This window comes from Mus caroli, unplaced genomic scaffold (genome assembly GCF_978045245.1).
Source record: "Mus caroli unplaced genomic scaffold, Mus_caroli_1 scaffold_16, whole genome shotgun sequence".
NCBI lineage: Eukaryota > Metazoa > Chordata > Mammalia > Rodentia > Muridae > Mus > Mus caroli.
The window spans coordinates 101,160,213-101,176,043 of NW_028227271.1; the positions used below are offsets into that span (position 1 = coordinate 101,160,213).

The following is a 15,831-nucleotide window of genomic DNA, read 5'->3' on the forward strand; positions in this document are numbered from 1 at the left end:
CTTCAGGTACTTCTCCAGGTGTCTTTCTCACCAATTTTCCAACCATGCTCATTCCAGGTCCCTGACCATCTAGTCAATCTGGGCTACAGCCCAGTAATCAGTGGACAATCACATAGATGGCCATTTCTCCTTCCAAACAAGATCTATGATCTCTATGATCATGTGTACTACCCAGAGTTCTGCCCACTAAAGGTTTCCCTTACTGGTGTCTTTCAGGGTTGTCCCAGAAAGGGGTTGTAATGATCGTTCTCCACTTCTTGGTGTTGCCTATATAACATGCATAGCCATCAGCAAACCAGGCCCTTGTCTTCTCTTCCTCAGTCAACTTCTCCCAGAAACATACTTTGAAGTATAAATTTCTCCAAGTTTCGAAAAGGCTAACTCCTTTTAAAAGGACAAGACATTAATAATTGTTAGGAATCAAGATGGCACCCAAGCTGTAACCCTCTCAGGTACATGAAAAATTACATTTAAATTTAGTACTTTACAATCCTGTGTGTAAGGTCTGAAGATTTTGTTTGCTTGGAACACTCCCTGGAGAGTATTAATCTGGCTAAGATCTCAAGAATGCCTAGAAGTCAAATGAGAAAAGTTATCTCTCATAAATTCAGCTATTTATGAATTACTGTTGCATTTTATGTAAAGTGAGTCAAGTAATAGTCTCCTGTTGTTTTTGTTCTTTCATATTGGCAGATTCTGAGACAGGAAACTAAAAAAATTATAAAGAAGACCAAACTTAGAACAGCAGTTCTCAACCTGTGGGTCACAACACCTTTTGGAGTTGCATATCAGATATCCTACATATCAGATATTTAGTTTGACTCATAATAGTAGCAAAATTTCAGTTATAAAATAGCAATAAAATAATTTTATGGTTGAGAGTCACCACAACTTGAGAAACTATACTAAAGTGTCACAGCATTAGGAAAGTTGAGAACCTCTGTGTTAGAGAGTAAGCTTCAATTTTGCTGTAACGATATTTCAGAGGAGTGAATTTCCAAAGAGAAGGGCTTTATATGTCCCTAAATTCTGGAGTCAGGATTTCCAAGATTTGTCATCTTGGCATCACTGTCTGGTGAGGGTCTTGGCATGGCAATGACTTCACACACAGGAGCTCACAAAGTAGAGAAATGCAGGTGTGTTCGGAAGAGATAAAGGGTAACTAGAGAAGTGAAACGAAGTTCCTGAATAAAGACAGCCAAAAAACACAGAATAAAACCGATTAAAAGATCACACAAGCTCAAGAGGAAAATGAAAAGTAAAAGAAATAGTCCTGTATGATGAGGCCACCCATGCTACTCTGGGCACAGACATCCCACCCCACCCATTGGCATGCATACCACTGGCATAGAGTTAACCTGAACATGAACCCCTCCCAGTCCTTGAGACTGTCTCTCCACTTCACAGCTTGCCAGCCTTTTTACCCAGTTCATATACTTCATTCTTAGAAGCAAAACAAAGCTAAGTGGCTCATAAGGTCAGAGTACAGTGTTTTCCAGGTTCTTCCGAAGCCAGCTAGTTCTTGACTAATAGAAACCATTTGTTTGCTCAAGACGTTATCCTGAGAATATTCGGTTTAGGTCCTGTGATAGCTTGAGTTTTCTGAGATGCAAACCTGCAGAATAGGTACTGGGGTATTAGCTCTGTGACAGATTTATTAGAAGAAATGTCTGAGAGGGAAAGAGAAGAGCTTGATGAGAGTAGACTCAAAATTCAATCTCTGTGGAGCAGAAAAGGAAGAAAGTAATGAAAAGGGAAAAGAAAGAAAGAGACCAAAAGAAAGGAAAGAGGAAGAGAGGGGATGTCTTTGACAGAAGGGTCCTGCAGGGCTGACACTCATCAAGTCAAATTTACTGGATGGAAGAACAGCCAGTCTACAGGGAATGAACTTACCTTGGTGTCTTTATCAAGATCAGTAATGGAATGAATGGATTCTACACTTGATCTTAGCCAAAAGGCTAAGAAGTGATGAATGGATTCTAGAGCACAGAAGGTGTTTTGCAGCAACAGGAGATCTGAAAGATAACTTTTTTTGGTCACTACAATTGCTGTGAGAACTTGTTTGGGGCAATTGACTTGCCAGTAGCATTTGGAGCTGTCCTGATGACGTCATTTTTGTGTCACCTAGTATACAATTTGCTCATGTGTGTTTGGGGGGTTGCTTTGTTTGTTTGTTTGTTTTGTTTGTTTTGTTTTGATTGTCCTCACTTTTAGATATGGCACACCTCAGGTTTGATACCATTGGTCCAAGAACAATACAATCACTTTAAACTTATACTTTAAAGATAAAAATATTGTATCTTAATTTAAAAAAATCACTTTTACCTAGCCTAGGGTTCAAAGCACCTATAATCTACACATCTTTCCACTCTAATTATCACTACATTTGCCCTAAATTTCAATTATTTTGCCATCCTCTGCTTTTATGTTTCCAATACTGTCCTTTTTGCCCATACTGCTCTGTCAGACTAAAATTAATCAGTCGGCATAAATATCTTGCGCCTTTCTCATGGGCCAAGCACTGTACTTAGAACTGGTTGTGTGCTCCAGAGGAAGGCAAATGTCACTTCGGCTTTTTGTGGTTTAGAATATACTAAAGGAGCAAGTTTTAGGGGATAGGTTGTATGGAATCACACAGAAAAGTAGAGGAGAGGGTCCCTTATAGACTGGAAAGGATGGGTGGGATTTTTGTAATCAGAAAGGGACATGGATAAATAAGGGATGACTGTGTAAAGAGCTGAAAGCCTTTCTGATACAAAGCCCAGCATCTCCACAATATCGCCGTGATCTCCAGCCTTGTCTTTTCTTCATTAGACACAACCATTTTAGCCTTTTGCTATGTTCATTTTGTAGAACACACACACACACACACACACACACACACATATATATATGTACATATATATATATATATGTACATATATATATGTATATATATATATATATATATAACATATAAATGCTCTTATGTTTGCCTATAGTATTGCAAGACATTGCAGAGTTCTCTACATGAATGATTCACCTCTAAATCTTGCATGAGACTTAGGATAACATTATCTGCTAACATCCAACAAACAGTCATTGACTTAATAACCACTGCCCTACTCTGTGCACTTATGATGTTTGACAGAAATTGTAGAAAGAATAAGAGATTGCATGTGAGAGTTGAAAAAAAATATTATTTCACATAAGCCAGAGCTCTGTATTGCGACCTTCAGCAGATCTGTAGCAGGCAGGGCATTTCTGTTGCTGAACTTAGCTTTAGATTCGTTCCTTCAAAGTAGCACTTTGTAAGTGTGTGGTCTATTTGATAATCCATAATTACACATCAGGTTCAGGAAGAAAGCTTCACTCAATGATAGATCAACTGGTACTCTGAAGTAGCTCTTTGGAGGTAGTTAACATTTGCAGAATCTAAATGATAGTTTTAATCTAGTTAAATAGTTTTAAGCATGTAATGTCTTAAGACTACTTTGGGAATGTTCTTCACCCTGAATTGAGTAACACCGTCTCTGATTCTTCCAACAGAAAATATAACCTTAATTCTTAACTGGACTGAACACCAACCTTAAGTCTTAACTGGAGAGTGCACAGACACGTAGGAGTAAGGAGGGGGTTTCCAGATGGGAAACCAGGAAAGGGGATAACATTTGAAATGTAAATAAATAAAATATCAATAAAACAAACAAATAAATAAATAAACAAAATGACCACTACTCACACAACTTCCATACCTGTTTTTAATGATTAGTTCTCAGAAACAGGTAGTTGGTTGTATTATAAATTTGGGACAGAAATGAACCATCAAGTTCAGAATCCTTCTGAACATGTTCTAGTTATTTTTTTTTCACATTTTTACAATGTAACCTAATATTTATAAATTTCAATTTTACATTAAATATTCAACTTCCACCAAATTTACATTTATGTTCATCTGCTGACCAATAGATACTAATCATCACTGATTTTTGAAGAAATTTAAGATTCTTCCCTGATCCTATTTCCCCATTATCATCCATTTCCCCAGACTACCCCTCCCCGGCATACAGACAGTTCCCAGGACTATGGCTACATCTTCCAGAACAGAAAAACTCTTTTTTTGTCTAATTAGTTACTCTATTATCCATGCAGATACATACATGTGTGTGTACTTCTATGGTCTTTCATTTCATTTAAATATTTTCATTTATAGAAGTATATACTACTGTTTCCTAGACTCTAACTTAAAAACTAACATCATACTTCTATCTGCATACTTTCAAACTTCTACATTCCCTTAAGCTTTATTTTAGAATAGATAAATTATAAATTATGTGACTAGTGAATAATAGAGAAAGAACCTTGGAGGAAATGAAAACTGGAGAAAAAACACTTAACAGCCCTTACAAATGTATCTAAAAAAATGTAGGTTATAAGTTCAATACCATTACTAAGTAGTTCTTTGATTTTGAACATTTCGTTCATTACCTCTTGGAAACATGCTTATTTCATCCATAAAGTTGTGGCTCATTTAGCAACTAGGTCCTCTTAACACTAGCTTTCAGTGTATTCTCTTTATCAGCTTCATTTACTATCACTAGATTCCAATAATGAAACAATCGAAATGATCCATAAACAAAAACACTCCAAAAATGCCTACTCAAAGCCTGGACTTTGGGGGGTGGACATTAATGCCTCCAGCAGGCTGGGGACACTGACTATATCACTAACCACCTGTAGATCCCAGCGTGGGATTTTATGCCAGTCACAGTCAGCAGTCTGTGTGGTTAAACTAGTGGTTCAGAAAGAAAGGAAACAGAATTCTTATTGTAGACTTAATTCATTAATTGAGATCATTCTTGTAAAGCACTCAACACATTATTCTTGCACCACTCCCTGAAATAATAGCCTATCAAATGCCAAATACTACTATTATTACACAGCAATATCTTTGAAGCTATAGACACATCCAGAATGAAGCTGCAAGGGTACTCATTTCTTCCTACGGTGAGGTAAATTTTTCCAAAACGCCAAAGTTCTAAAACAAGGAGATGATACATAGAAGAACATCAAAGAGTCCTTTTGTCATTTTGTTATTTAGTTGGAGAAGAAAATGTACTTAACTGTCGTGGTAAATTATTATCCCAAATCAAGGATAAAGAATAAATGAGCTGAAGGTAAAGGCAGGGAGATACATAAGAAAAAAGGCCGAGGCCACGGCCATGGCCACGGGAGTGTAAAAGCACAAAGGTCTCTGTAAAGGTTCACAGTACTAACAACAGTTCATAAATTCTTTGTCAGTCAACATTGAAATAAGTATTTCTGGGATGAAAGAGAGACTATAGCTTGTCTGATTCCTGAACGTCATCAAATGTTCATGTCATGTTGAACTTACAGAGAATCTGGAAAACGTACACATGGAACAAGGTTCTGTACAAAGAGTAAAGCTACCCTAGGCCTATTCCAAAAGTATTTTGGGGTCCAAGACATCAAACATGGCCTTTCCATAGTGTTATGGTTTACAGAAAATTAAAAATAAAAAATAAAAGGATAAAAGGTAATCAATGCAACTGTCTAGGAAGATGAGCTGGACATTGATTTGACCTAGAGTTGTAGCCATTATAATTCTCAGAAATTGTCTCAGTAAGCATGTTAAGATATCCAATTGTTTTTTCATAACTTAATACTTTTAATACTTAATAAGTAAAATTTTAAACATGGAGGATTAATATTGGAAACTTTTTGAAACTTTCCTTTGGTTCCTGCATAAAAGCCAGCCACACAGTTAGAAATCAAATTCTTTTCTGGTATTTTGTTTTACCAAAAAAAGAAGAAAAAAGTTTTTAAAGCATCCTTGAATGGAAGCCAAGACTGTGTAATGACTGATGTCATAGTGCAGAATTGGATAGTGACTGCTATTTTAGTTGGAGATGGGGAAGAATGAGTCAGATAGGAGGATGAGACTGAGAAAAGTATTTGACTAACCACTGAGTTCTGATTTCTAGACCAGGAGATCCTTATGGCCCTGTGATTAGGGATTTTTGTTTGTGTTTTGGTTTTGGTTTTGGTTTTGGTTTTGGTTTTGGTTTTGGTTTTGGTTTTGGTTTTGGTTTTGGTTTTGGTTTTGGTTTTGGTTTTGGTTTTGGTTTTGGTTTTGAGATGGCACCTCACTACATAGCTCTGATTGCCTGGAACTTACTATGTAGGTACACTGGCCTTGAACTCACAGAGATGTTCTGACCTCTGCCTCCTGGGTGCTGGAAATAAAGGCAGGCACCACAAAGCATGGTGGTTATGTGTGGTTTTGTATTAAAGTATTTTCTTGTGTTAATTTTCTGGGATTTATGTTTCAGTTTGGTGTGTGTGTGTGTGTGTGTGTCTGTGTGTGTGTGTGTGTGTGTGTGTGTGAGAGAGAGAGAGAGAGAGAGAGAGAGAGAGAGAGAGAGAGAGAGAGTCACTGTTCTGAAACTTGAAACTCATGGAGTAGGCTAGGGTGTCCAGACATTGGGACCCAGGAATCCTCATGCCTCTACCTCTCCATCACTGAAATTAAAGAGTATACAACTTTGGCCAGCCTTTTACATAAGGACTATGAGTAGACTAAGATCCTAACGCTTTGAAAGCAACCACTTTACTGACTGAGCTATCTCCTAAACTCCCTGTTTACTTACTTTATAGTTTAATAATACTATAAGACTGTTGGCTATTCAAACTAATTTCTGTTCAATTGAATGAATATTTAGGAAGCCCTTTGGCTTTTTTCAATTTTTTATTATATATTCTCTTCATTTACATTTCAAATGCTATCCCGAAAGTCCCCTATACCCTCCCCCCACCCTGCTCCCCTACCCACCCACTCCCACTTCTTGGCCTTGGCGTTCCCCTATACTGGGGCATATAAAGTTTGTAAGACCAAGAGGCCTCTTTTCCCAATGATGGCTGACTAGGCCATCTTCTGCTACATATGCAGCTAGAGATATGAGCTCTGGGGGTACTGGTTGTCATATTGTTGTTCCACCTATAGGGTTGCAGACCCCTTCAGCTCCTTGGTTACTTTCTCTAGCTCCTCCATTTGGGACCCTGTGTTCCATCCAATAGATGACTGTGAGCATACACTTCTGTATTTGCCAGGTACTGGCATAGCCTCAAAAGAGACAGCTACATCAGTGTCCTTTCAGCAAAATCATGTTGGCATATGCTATAGTATCTGTGTTTGGTGGCTGAGTATGGGATGGATCCCCAAGTGGGGTAGTCTCTGGATGATCCATCCTTTCATCTCATCTAGGAAGCCCTTTGTATTTCCTGGATTAATTTAGAGTGTCTTTGCTTGTAGAAAAATAACTTCACATTTCAGGAGAGATTTACATCTGACCTCATGATCCTAGCCCTACACACAGTGTTATCTGCCATGGCCCTTGCTCAGAATCTCTCCACCTAACCAGCATGCAATTCAGGCCCTCAAACTTTCTCCTCTGTCTGTATAATCTTGAGATATAAACCTGTAAATTAAGTTTCATTTACTCTCAACATCATTCTCAAATTGTTCTTCCTGTGGTGAAATTACATTCTTTTGCAGTTATTTCAGATAGTACTATTTCAGTGTCTAAATGAATGCATGATATTGTCTATTACTGTGCCCCATTGTCATTTCTCTTCTCTAACATGTACCCATTCATCTTCCAGACACACTGCTTATATAGGTTTCCCAGGTTGCTCCAGCACTCATCCATCCCATCCTTGACCTAGGTGGGAAGATGTTGTAGTGTACTTTGTTCATTCTGACTCATCCTGATCGTCTTGCCACAGTGTGCCACCATATGTGTTCTTATATGTCTTCATTGAGCTGCACTCTACTCAAGAATGAAGACTTCCTTTGTATTTTTAGTTCTTAAATGTAAGATCTCATCTTACATTCTCAATCTATGCTTGATGATTGATTATATATGAGTCATGTGATAAACATCTATTTTTAAAATGGGCATACCATTTAGTATTGGAAACTGTCTAGTGTTCTCAGCCCTGAAAAAAAATTACATATATATGTATGTGTATGTGTATATGTATATGTTAATCATGTTGTATTTATATTTGTAGGAATATATTACTATATATCTGTGTGTATGTATGTATGTATGTATGTGTATGTATATATATGTGTGTGTGTGTGTGTGTGTGTGTGTAGGAATATATATATGTAGGAATATATATACATACAACATATATCACTAATACATATGCATATGTGTTATATATAACAATAATTAAAGGAAAAGCCATGGAATTTAATGAGAGCTAGAGCTTTACATGGGAGGACTTGGGGAGACTAGAAATGATGCAGTTATATTAAAATCTCAAAAAAAAAAAACTTTTTCTCAAGACCATGTCCATCTGTGAATTCTGTTTATGAGGCAACTGAGGTCAGTTTCCTTTGGTGATGCTTGCTAAATTTATTCTAGTGTTGCCAGCAGATTATGGTAATAAAGTGCTTTACACAGAAAAGAAAATTAGCACATCAAGTATTTTCTTGGGAGAACACAATAATACCAGACACCATTATGAAAAGTCACATCATTTGGAGCACACTTTTTTCAGAAGCAGGAAAAGGAAACACTTGGGAGCTATTGGAGGAATTTGGCTAACATTATCTTGGAGATATGAATGAGCCTTAAAATTTTATTCTTAAAAGTAGACAAAACATGGAACTAAACTGAAAATATGTTTTTCTTCTCTGATTAATCCCACAGGGTTGGGACCAGGGGCTGAGGAAGAACTGGAATATTTGTTATTAACAAATATTTGTAAATAAAAAATATTCCCAATCCTTAGAGGCATTATAATAAAGGGGATTCTGGGTGGAAGATAAATTGACATTACAAGGAATGAATTGCTAACCTAAGTGCAAATTCTATTAGTCAAATTGAATCTATTAACTTTTTTTTTTTTTTTTTTTCTGTGCAAAGAAATTTATTTATTTTTTTTTTTAATATTTTTATTACATATTTTCCTCAATTACATTTCCAATGCTATCCCAAAAGTCCCCCATAGCGCCCCCCACTTCCCTACCCACCCATTCCCATTCTTTTGGCCCTGGCATTCCCCTATATTGGGGCATATAAAGTTTGCAAGTCCAATGGGCCTCTCTTTCCATTGATGGCCGACTAGGCCATCTTTCGATACATATGCAGCTAGAGACAAGAGCTCCGGGGTTCTGGTTAGTACATCATGTTGTTCCAACAATAGGGTTGCAGATCCCTTTAGCTCCTTGGGTACTTTCTCTAGCTTCTCCATTGGGAGCCCTGTGATACATCCAATAGCTGACTGTGAACATCCACTCCTGTGTTTGCTAGGCCCCGGCATCGTCTCACAAGAGACAGCTATATTTGGGTCCTTTCAGCAAAATCTTGCTAGTGTATGCAATGGTGTCAGCGTTTAGAAGCTGATTATGGGATGGATCCCTGGATACGGCAGTCTCTAAATGGTCCATCCTTTCATCACAGCTACGAACTTTGTCTCTGTAACTCCTTCCCTGGGTGTTTTGTTCCCAATTCTAAGAAGGTGCACAGTGTCCACACTTTGGTCTTCATTCTTCTTGAGTTTCATGCGTTTATCAAATTGTATCTTATATCTTGGGTATCCTAAGTTTTGGGCTAATATCCACTTATCAGTGAATACATATTGTGTGAGTTCTTTTGTGATTGTGTTACTTCACTCAAGATGATGCCCTCCAGGTCCATCCATTTGGCTAGGAATTTCATAAATTCATTCTTTTTAATAGCTGAGTAGTACTCCATTGTGTAAATGTACCATAATTTCTGTATCCATTCCTCTGTTGAGGGACATCTGGGTTCTTTCCAGCTTCTGGCTATTATAAATAGGGCTGCTATGAACATAGTGGAGCATGTGTCCTTTTTACCGGTTGGGACATCTTCTGGATATATGCCCAGGAGAGGTATTGCTGGATCCTCCGGTAGTACTATGTCCAATTTTCTGAGGAACCGCCAGACTGATTTCCAGAGTGGTTGTACAAGCTTGCAATCCCACCAACAATGGAGGAGTGTTCCTCTTTCTCCACATCCTCGCCAGCATCTGCTGTCACCTGAATTTTTGATCTTAGCCATTCTGACTGGTGTGAGGTGGAATCTCAGGGTTGTTTTGATTTGCATTTCCCTGATGATTAAGGATGTTGAACATTTTTTCAGGTGTTTCTCTGCCATTCGGTATTCCTCAGGTGAGAATTCTTTGTTCAGTTCTGAGCCCCATTTTTTAATGGGGTTATTTGACTTTCTGGAGTCCACCTTCTTGAGTTCTTTATATATATTGGATATTAGTCCCTTATCTGATTTAGGATAGGTGAAGATCCTTTCCCAATCTGTTGGTGGTTTTTTTGTCTTATTGATGGTGTCTTTAGCCTTGCAGAAGCTTTGTAGTTTCATGAGGTCCCACTTGTCAATTCTCGATCTTACAGCACAAGCCATTACTGTTCTATTCAGGAATTTTTCCCCTGTGCCCATATCTTCAAGGCTTTTCCCCACTTTCTCCTCTATAAGTTTCAGTGTCTCTGGTTTTATGTGAAGTTCCTTGATCCACTTAGACTTGACCTTAGTACAAGGAGATAGGAATGGATCGATTCATTAATAGTCTCCCAACCAAAAAAAGCCCAGGACCAGATGGGTTTAGTGCAGAGTTCTATCAGACCTTCAAAGAAGATCTAATCCCAGTTCTTCACAAACTATTCCACAAAATAGAAACAGAAGGTACTCTACCCAACTCATTCTATGAAGCCACAATTACTCTGATACCTAAACCACAAAAAGACCCAACAAAGATAGAAAACTTCAGACCAATATCCCTTATGAATATTGATGCAAAAATCCTCAATAAAATTCTTGCTAACCGAATCCAAGAACACATCAAAACAATCATCCATCCTGACCAAGTAGGTTTCATCCCAGGGATGCAGGGATGGTTCAATATACGGAAATCCATCAACGTAATCCAGTATATAAACAAACTCAAAGACAAAAACCACATGGTCATCTCGTTAGATGCGGAAAAAGCATTTGACAAGATCCAACACCCATTCATGATAAAAGTCTTGGAAAGATCAGGAATTCAAGGCCCATACCTAAACATGATAAAAGCAATCTACAGCAAACCAGTAGCCAACATCAAAGTAAATGGTCAGAAGCTTGAAGCAATCCCTCTAAAATCAGGGACTAGACAAGGCTGTCCACTTTCTCCATACCTATTCAACATTGTACTTGAAGTCCTAGCCAGAGCAATTCGACAACAAAAGGAGATCAAAGGGATACAAATTGGAAAAGATGAAGTCAAAATATCACTCTTTGCAGATGATATGATAGTATATATAAGTGACCCTAAAAATTCCACCAGAGAACTCCTAAGCCTGATAAACAGCTTCGGTGAAGTAGCTGGATATAAAATTAACTCAAACAAATCAATGGCCTTTCTCTACACAAAGAATAAACAGGCTGAGAAAGAAATTAGGGAAACAACACCCTTCTCAATAGTCACAAATAATATAAAATATCTTGGCGTGACTCTAACTAAGGAAGTGAAAGATCTGTATAATAAAAACTTCAAGTCTCTGAAGAAAGAAATTATAGAAGATCTCAGAAGATGGAAAGATCTCCCATGCTCATGGATTGGCAGGATCAACATTGTAAAAATGGCTATCTTGCCAAAAGCAATCTACAGATTCAATGCAATCCCCATCAAAATTCCAACTCAATTCTTCAACGAATTAGAAAGAGCAATCTGCAAATTCATCTGGAATAACAAAAAACCTAGGATAGCAAAAACTCTTCTCAAGGATAAAAGAACCTCTGGTGGAATCACCATGCCGGACCTAAAGCTCTACTACAGAGCAATTGTGATAAAAACTGCATGGTACTGGTATAGTGACAGACAAATAGACCAATGGAATAGAATTGAAGACCCAGAAATGAACCCACACACCTACGGTCACTTGATCTTCGACAAGGGAGCTAAAAACATCCAGTGGAAGAAAGACAGCATTTTCAACAAATGGTGCTGGCACAACTGGTTGTTAACATGTAGAAGAATGCGAATCGATCCATTCCTATCTCCTTGTACTAAGGTCGAATCTATTAACTTTTAAAGGCTACTTGCGCCCAGGCTCAGAGGATGTCTCGCGGTCTGGAGTAACCAGGTCATGATCACATTTGGAAGCTGGACCAAAGGCTGGCCTCATAGTCCTCAGATTACAGCGTAGTGACCCCAGCTCAGAAAGTCCCTCCACACATGGGTTGTAAAATCAACAGCATAAAGTTAGAAGCAGAATGCAAGTATGCTTTGTTCCCAACAGAAGTAAACAGCAAATGTTTTTCCTATTTCAAGTCTGCGGTGGGCAGGATGCTCGTGAATCCTAAAAGTAAGACTCCTTCTATTATTGATTAGGGGGTTTTGTTTGGTTGGTTTGGTTTTGGTTTTGATTTTGGTTTGTTTTGTTTTATTTCTAAGATACAAGGTCTATAAGAAATCCAAGGATGGAGCTTCTGTTTCAAGAATGGGAAAGGACAGGACTAGAAAAGACATCTAGGATGTTGCTTCTCTTACTTTGTGGTACATACGAACTATCTGGGGAGCTTCGTTAAATGCAGGTTCTGATTCCGGGGGTTTGAGTGCTGCCTGAGATTCTCCATTGCTAGCAAATGTCTGCAGCTGCAAGCCCTACATCACACCATCCCACAGCCCTTTCACAAGACATGAAGAATGTATCTGTGTGTGTGTGTGTGTACATATGTTTGTGTATGTAGTGTGTCTGTGTCTGTATATGTGCATGTATGTATGTGTGTTTTTGTGTCTGTGTGTGTTCATGCATGTGTGTGTGTATGTGTCTGTGTCTCTGTGCATGTGTGTGTCTATCTGTATATGTGTGTCTGTTTTCTGTGTCTGTGTGTGTATCTGTTTATGTGTCTTTGTCTCTGTGTGTGTGTGTGTAACATTACTATTCTATTCCTATTTTATATTTCCAAGGAAATAGTGACTAAAAGTGCTGCTTTTCAATATTTTTCAGTCACTTAGTATGAGTGAAAGGTGAAAACTAGCCACTTAATGTGAGACAGGAGAGTTGTTATATTAATTTGTGCTTTGTTCCTGCGAGTTTTTTTCCTTTTGGTTACAGAACTATGTACATGTAGAACAGAATTTTTCATCCCTGGGTTTTACAAATAATAGGAGGGAGTCCTTCATCTTTGGGGTTAAGGAGAGTTAGGACCCTAGATGAAAGAGAAAAAAAAAAACCACACACACACAGTTAAGATAGTAAAATCTCCAAAGACCTTGTCTTGATGGAAGAGCAGAATGGAGATGTCTTGACAACTGGAGTCCAGTATTTCACCAACATGGTGAGACTTGAGAAGGTTCCAAGTTGCACCTGAGTCAGCTTCTGGGAATTTCGATCGTATGGCATTCTCTGTGTCCTGAAAACATGCAGACACTTCCTAGCTCCTTCCTGGGAACTTTAAATATAGACAGTTTTTAAATGCACTTAGAAGATTTAAAGTCCACAGCATCAAAATCTAAAGAGAATATATAGCTATCCGCCACCCCCCCCAGCACCATCGGTGAGCGTTACAAGCTTGTGTTTTTATGTTATAAATTACAGCAACTTTGCTTTCATGTCACTAACTGCAGAAGCGATCTGAACAAGCATTCCTCTCCCACTTCCTAAACAGCTTAGGAATCTACAAGCACTAAATGCAAGAGCTTCTTGGGGCCCCAAGCTCAGTGGTTGCAGTGCAGTCAAGGAAGAAAACTCTTGGCAATCATGTCAGCACTTCTTTCTTTAGCCGCAACCTTGCAAAACACTGCATATTTGGGAAACAGAATGGTTTTAGTGGAATGAATAAAACTGCCTTCTGTTTTGAAATGGGCTTAAGGAAAATCTCTTCAAGTACTGTACATATATCATCTCCTTACTTCAAGTTGCATTCTTCCAATTATAAATAAGAGTAATTAGGGGGGTTGGAGAGATGGCTCAGCGGTTAAGAGCACTGACTGATTTTCCAAAGGTCCTGAGTTCTAATCCCAGCAACCAATGGTGGCTCACCACCATCCGAGATCTGAAGCCCTCTTCCGGGATATCTGAAGACAGCTACAGTGTACTTATATAAAATAATAATAATAATAATAATAATAATAATAATAATAATAAATAAGAGTAAAGTCAGGATCAAGAAGCAGGAGGCTACCTTTAAAGTCTGCATGCACTAGTGAAAATTTGGAAAAATGGGGTTTTCGTTAAAGAAATTTGTGACTGTAAATTGTAATATGTTTGTCTATTGTAAAGTGTCCACAGAGGAAAATGATGTAAACTACTATCCTAGAAGCTCTAGCTAGATTTTTTTTTTTCTTTTGAAGACAGTACTATAAATAGCCTACATTTTAACTTGACTTCTATAACATTTTGGAATACCTTGTATCTTCCAACACGGTTGTACTACTTGTTTACAATATACACTTGCATCACACATTTCTGTTTGTAAAGTCATCTTAATGGTAAACTATATACAAAGATTTCTTTTTACTCCCTATTCTTCTCACCAGTGTTTTTTCAGAAAAGAAAAAAAAATCACAGAAAGAAAGCTTCTGTACTCAGTTCAAGGAGGATAAAATCTGATAAACTATCAAAAAACGGAGCCCTGATTAAGACAGGCATTCTGGAAAGAATTAAAGATAATTCTTTGGAGAGGGGGGGTCTACTGTCTGTTTTCATGTCAACTTGACAAAAGCTAGAGTATCATAGATGAGAAAGCTTCAAATGAAAAACTGCCTCTTTAAGATGAGGTTTTAGGCAAGCCTGGCATGTATTTTCTTAATTAATGATTGATGGGAAAGGGCCCATCCCATTGTGGATGGTGCCATCCCTGGGATGTTGGGCCTGAGTTGTATAAGCAGGCTGAGCAAGCTATGGAAAGCAATCCAGCAAGCAGTGCTCCTCCATGGACTCTGCATCAGCTCCTGCCTCCAAGTCCCTGCCCTGCTTGAGTTGCTTCCCTGACTTTCTTTGATGATGAACTGAGGAGCATAAGCCGAATAAACCCCTTTATGCTCCAAGTTGCTTAGATCATGGTGTTTCACACATACATAGTAACCATCAGACAGGGGCAATGAAATTTTTCAGCATAAGAGTAAGAATAAAAAGCAAAAGTTTACAGGGAGAGAAAATAGAGCACAGACAAAAGAAGGAAAGGATGCCAAAGCACTAAAGAAACACTGAATAGTGATAAGAGACTAGTGTAGAGGTATGGCTTGAGTCCATAGCAGAGGCATAGAAGGATAAAAATGCTACTTTAGAAGGGCTAGGGGCCATATCCCTCCACAGAACATAAAATAACAGAAGGCTTGAAAGTAAGAAACAGGAAAGGAAATGGGGTCCCATTAGAGAATTGTTCATAGTGAAATAGACAAGGAATGGGTCTAAAAACACTTAAAAGAATGGCCCAAATACCTGTGCTAATGGCTAGGAAGAAAATGAGAAAGAAGCAAGCCCCAGGTTTTAAGTCAAAGAGTCAGGAAATAAGAATGTTTCACCATCGCTAGGCAATAGATAAAAGACACTACCTTCTTCTGCTTAATACAGAGTTTATTAATAAATCCACATTATATATACTAATGGGTTCAGTGAGGATTTCCTTACAATTATTACCATTTTTAAATGTTATTTCTTTCTTCCCTTCCTTTCCCTCCTGCTCCCTTCTAAATTCACAGTTCTTTGTTCTCAAAGAGTCTGCCTTTACATCCAACCAAACAAATTAGCAAGCATTTCTCTAATTCTAACTTAAAGAAATTATCACAGCTTTATCT

The 15,831-nt window shown here is 38.1% G+C and overlaps 1 protein-coding gene and 1 pseudogene across 6 annotated transcripts in view; one reads left to right on the plus strand and one right to left on the minus strand.

Moving 5' to 3' along the window:
* The window catches only part of Ghr (growth hormone receptor), a 275,056-nt gene that overhangs the window by 162,647 nt on the left and 96,578 nt on the right, over positions 1–15,831 (plus strand). The window lies entirely within an intron of this gene.
* Positions 1,814–1,970, minus strand: LOC115029504 (U2 spliceosomal RNA; annotated as a pseudogene).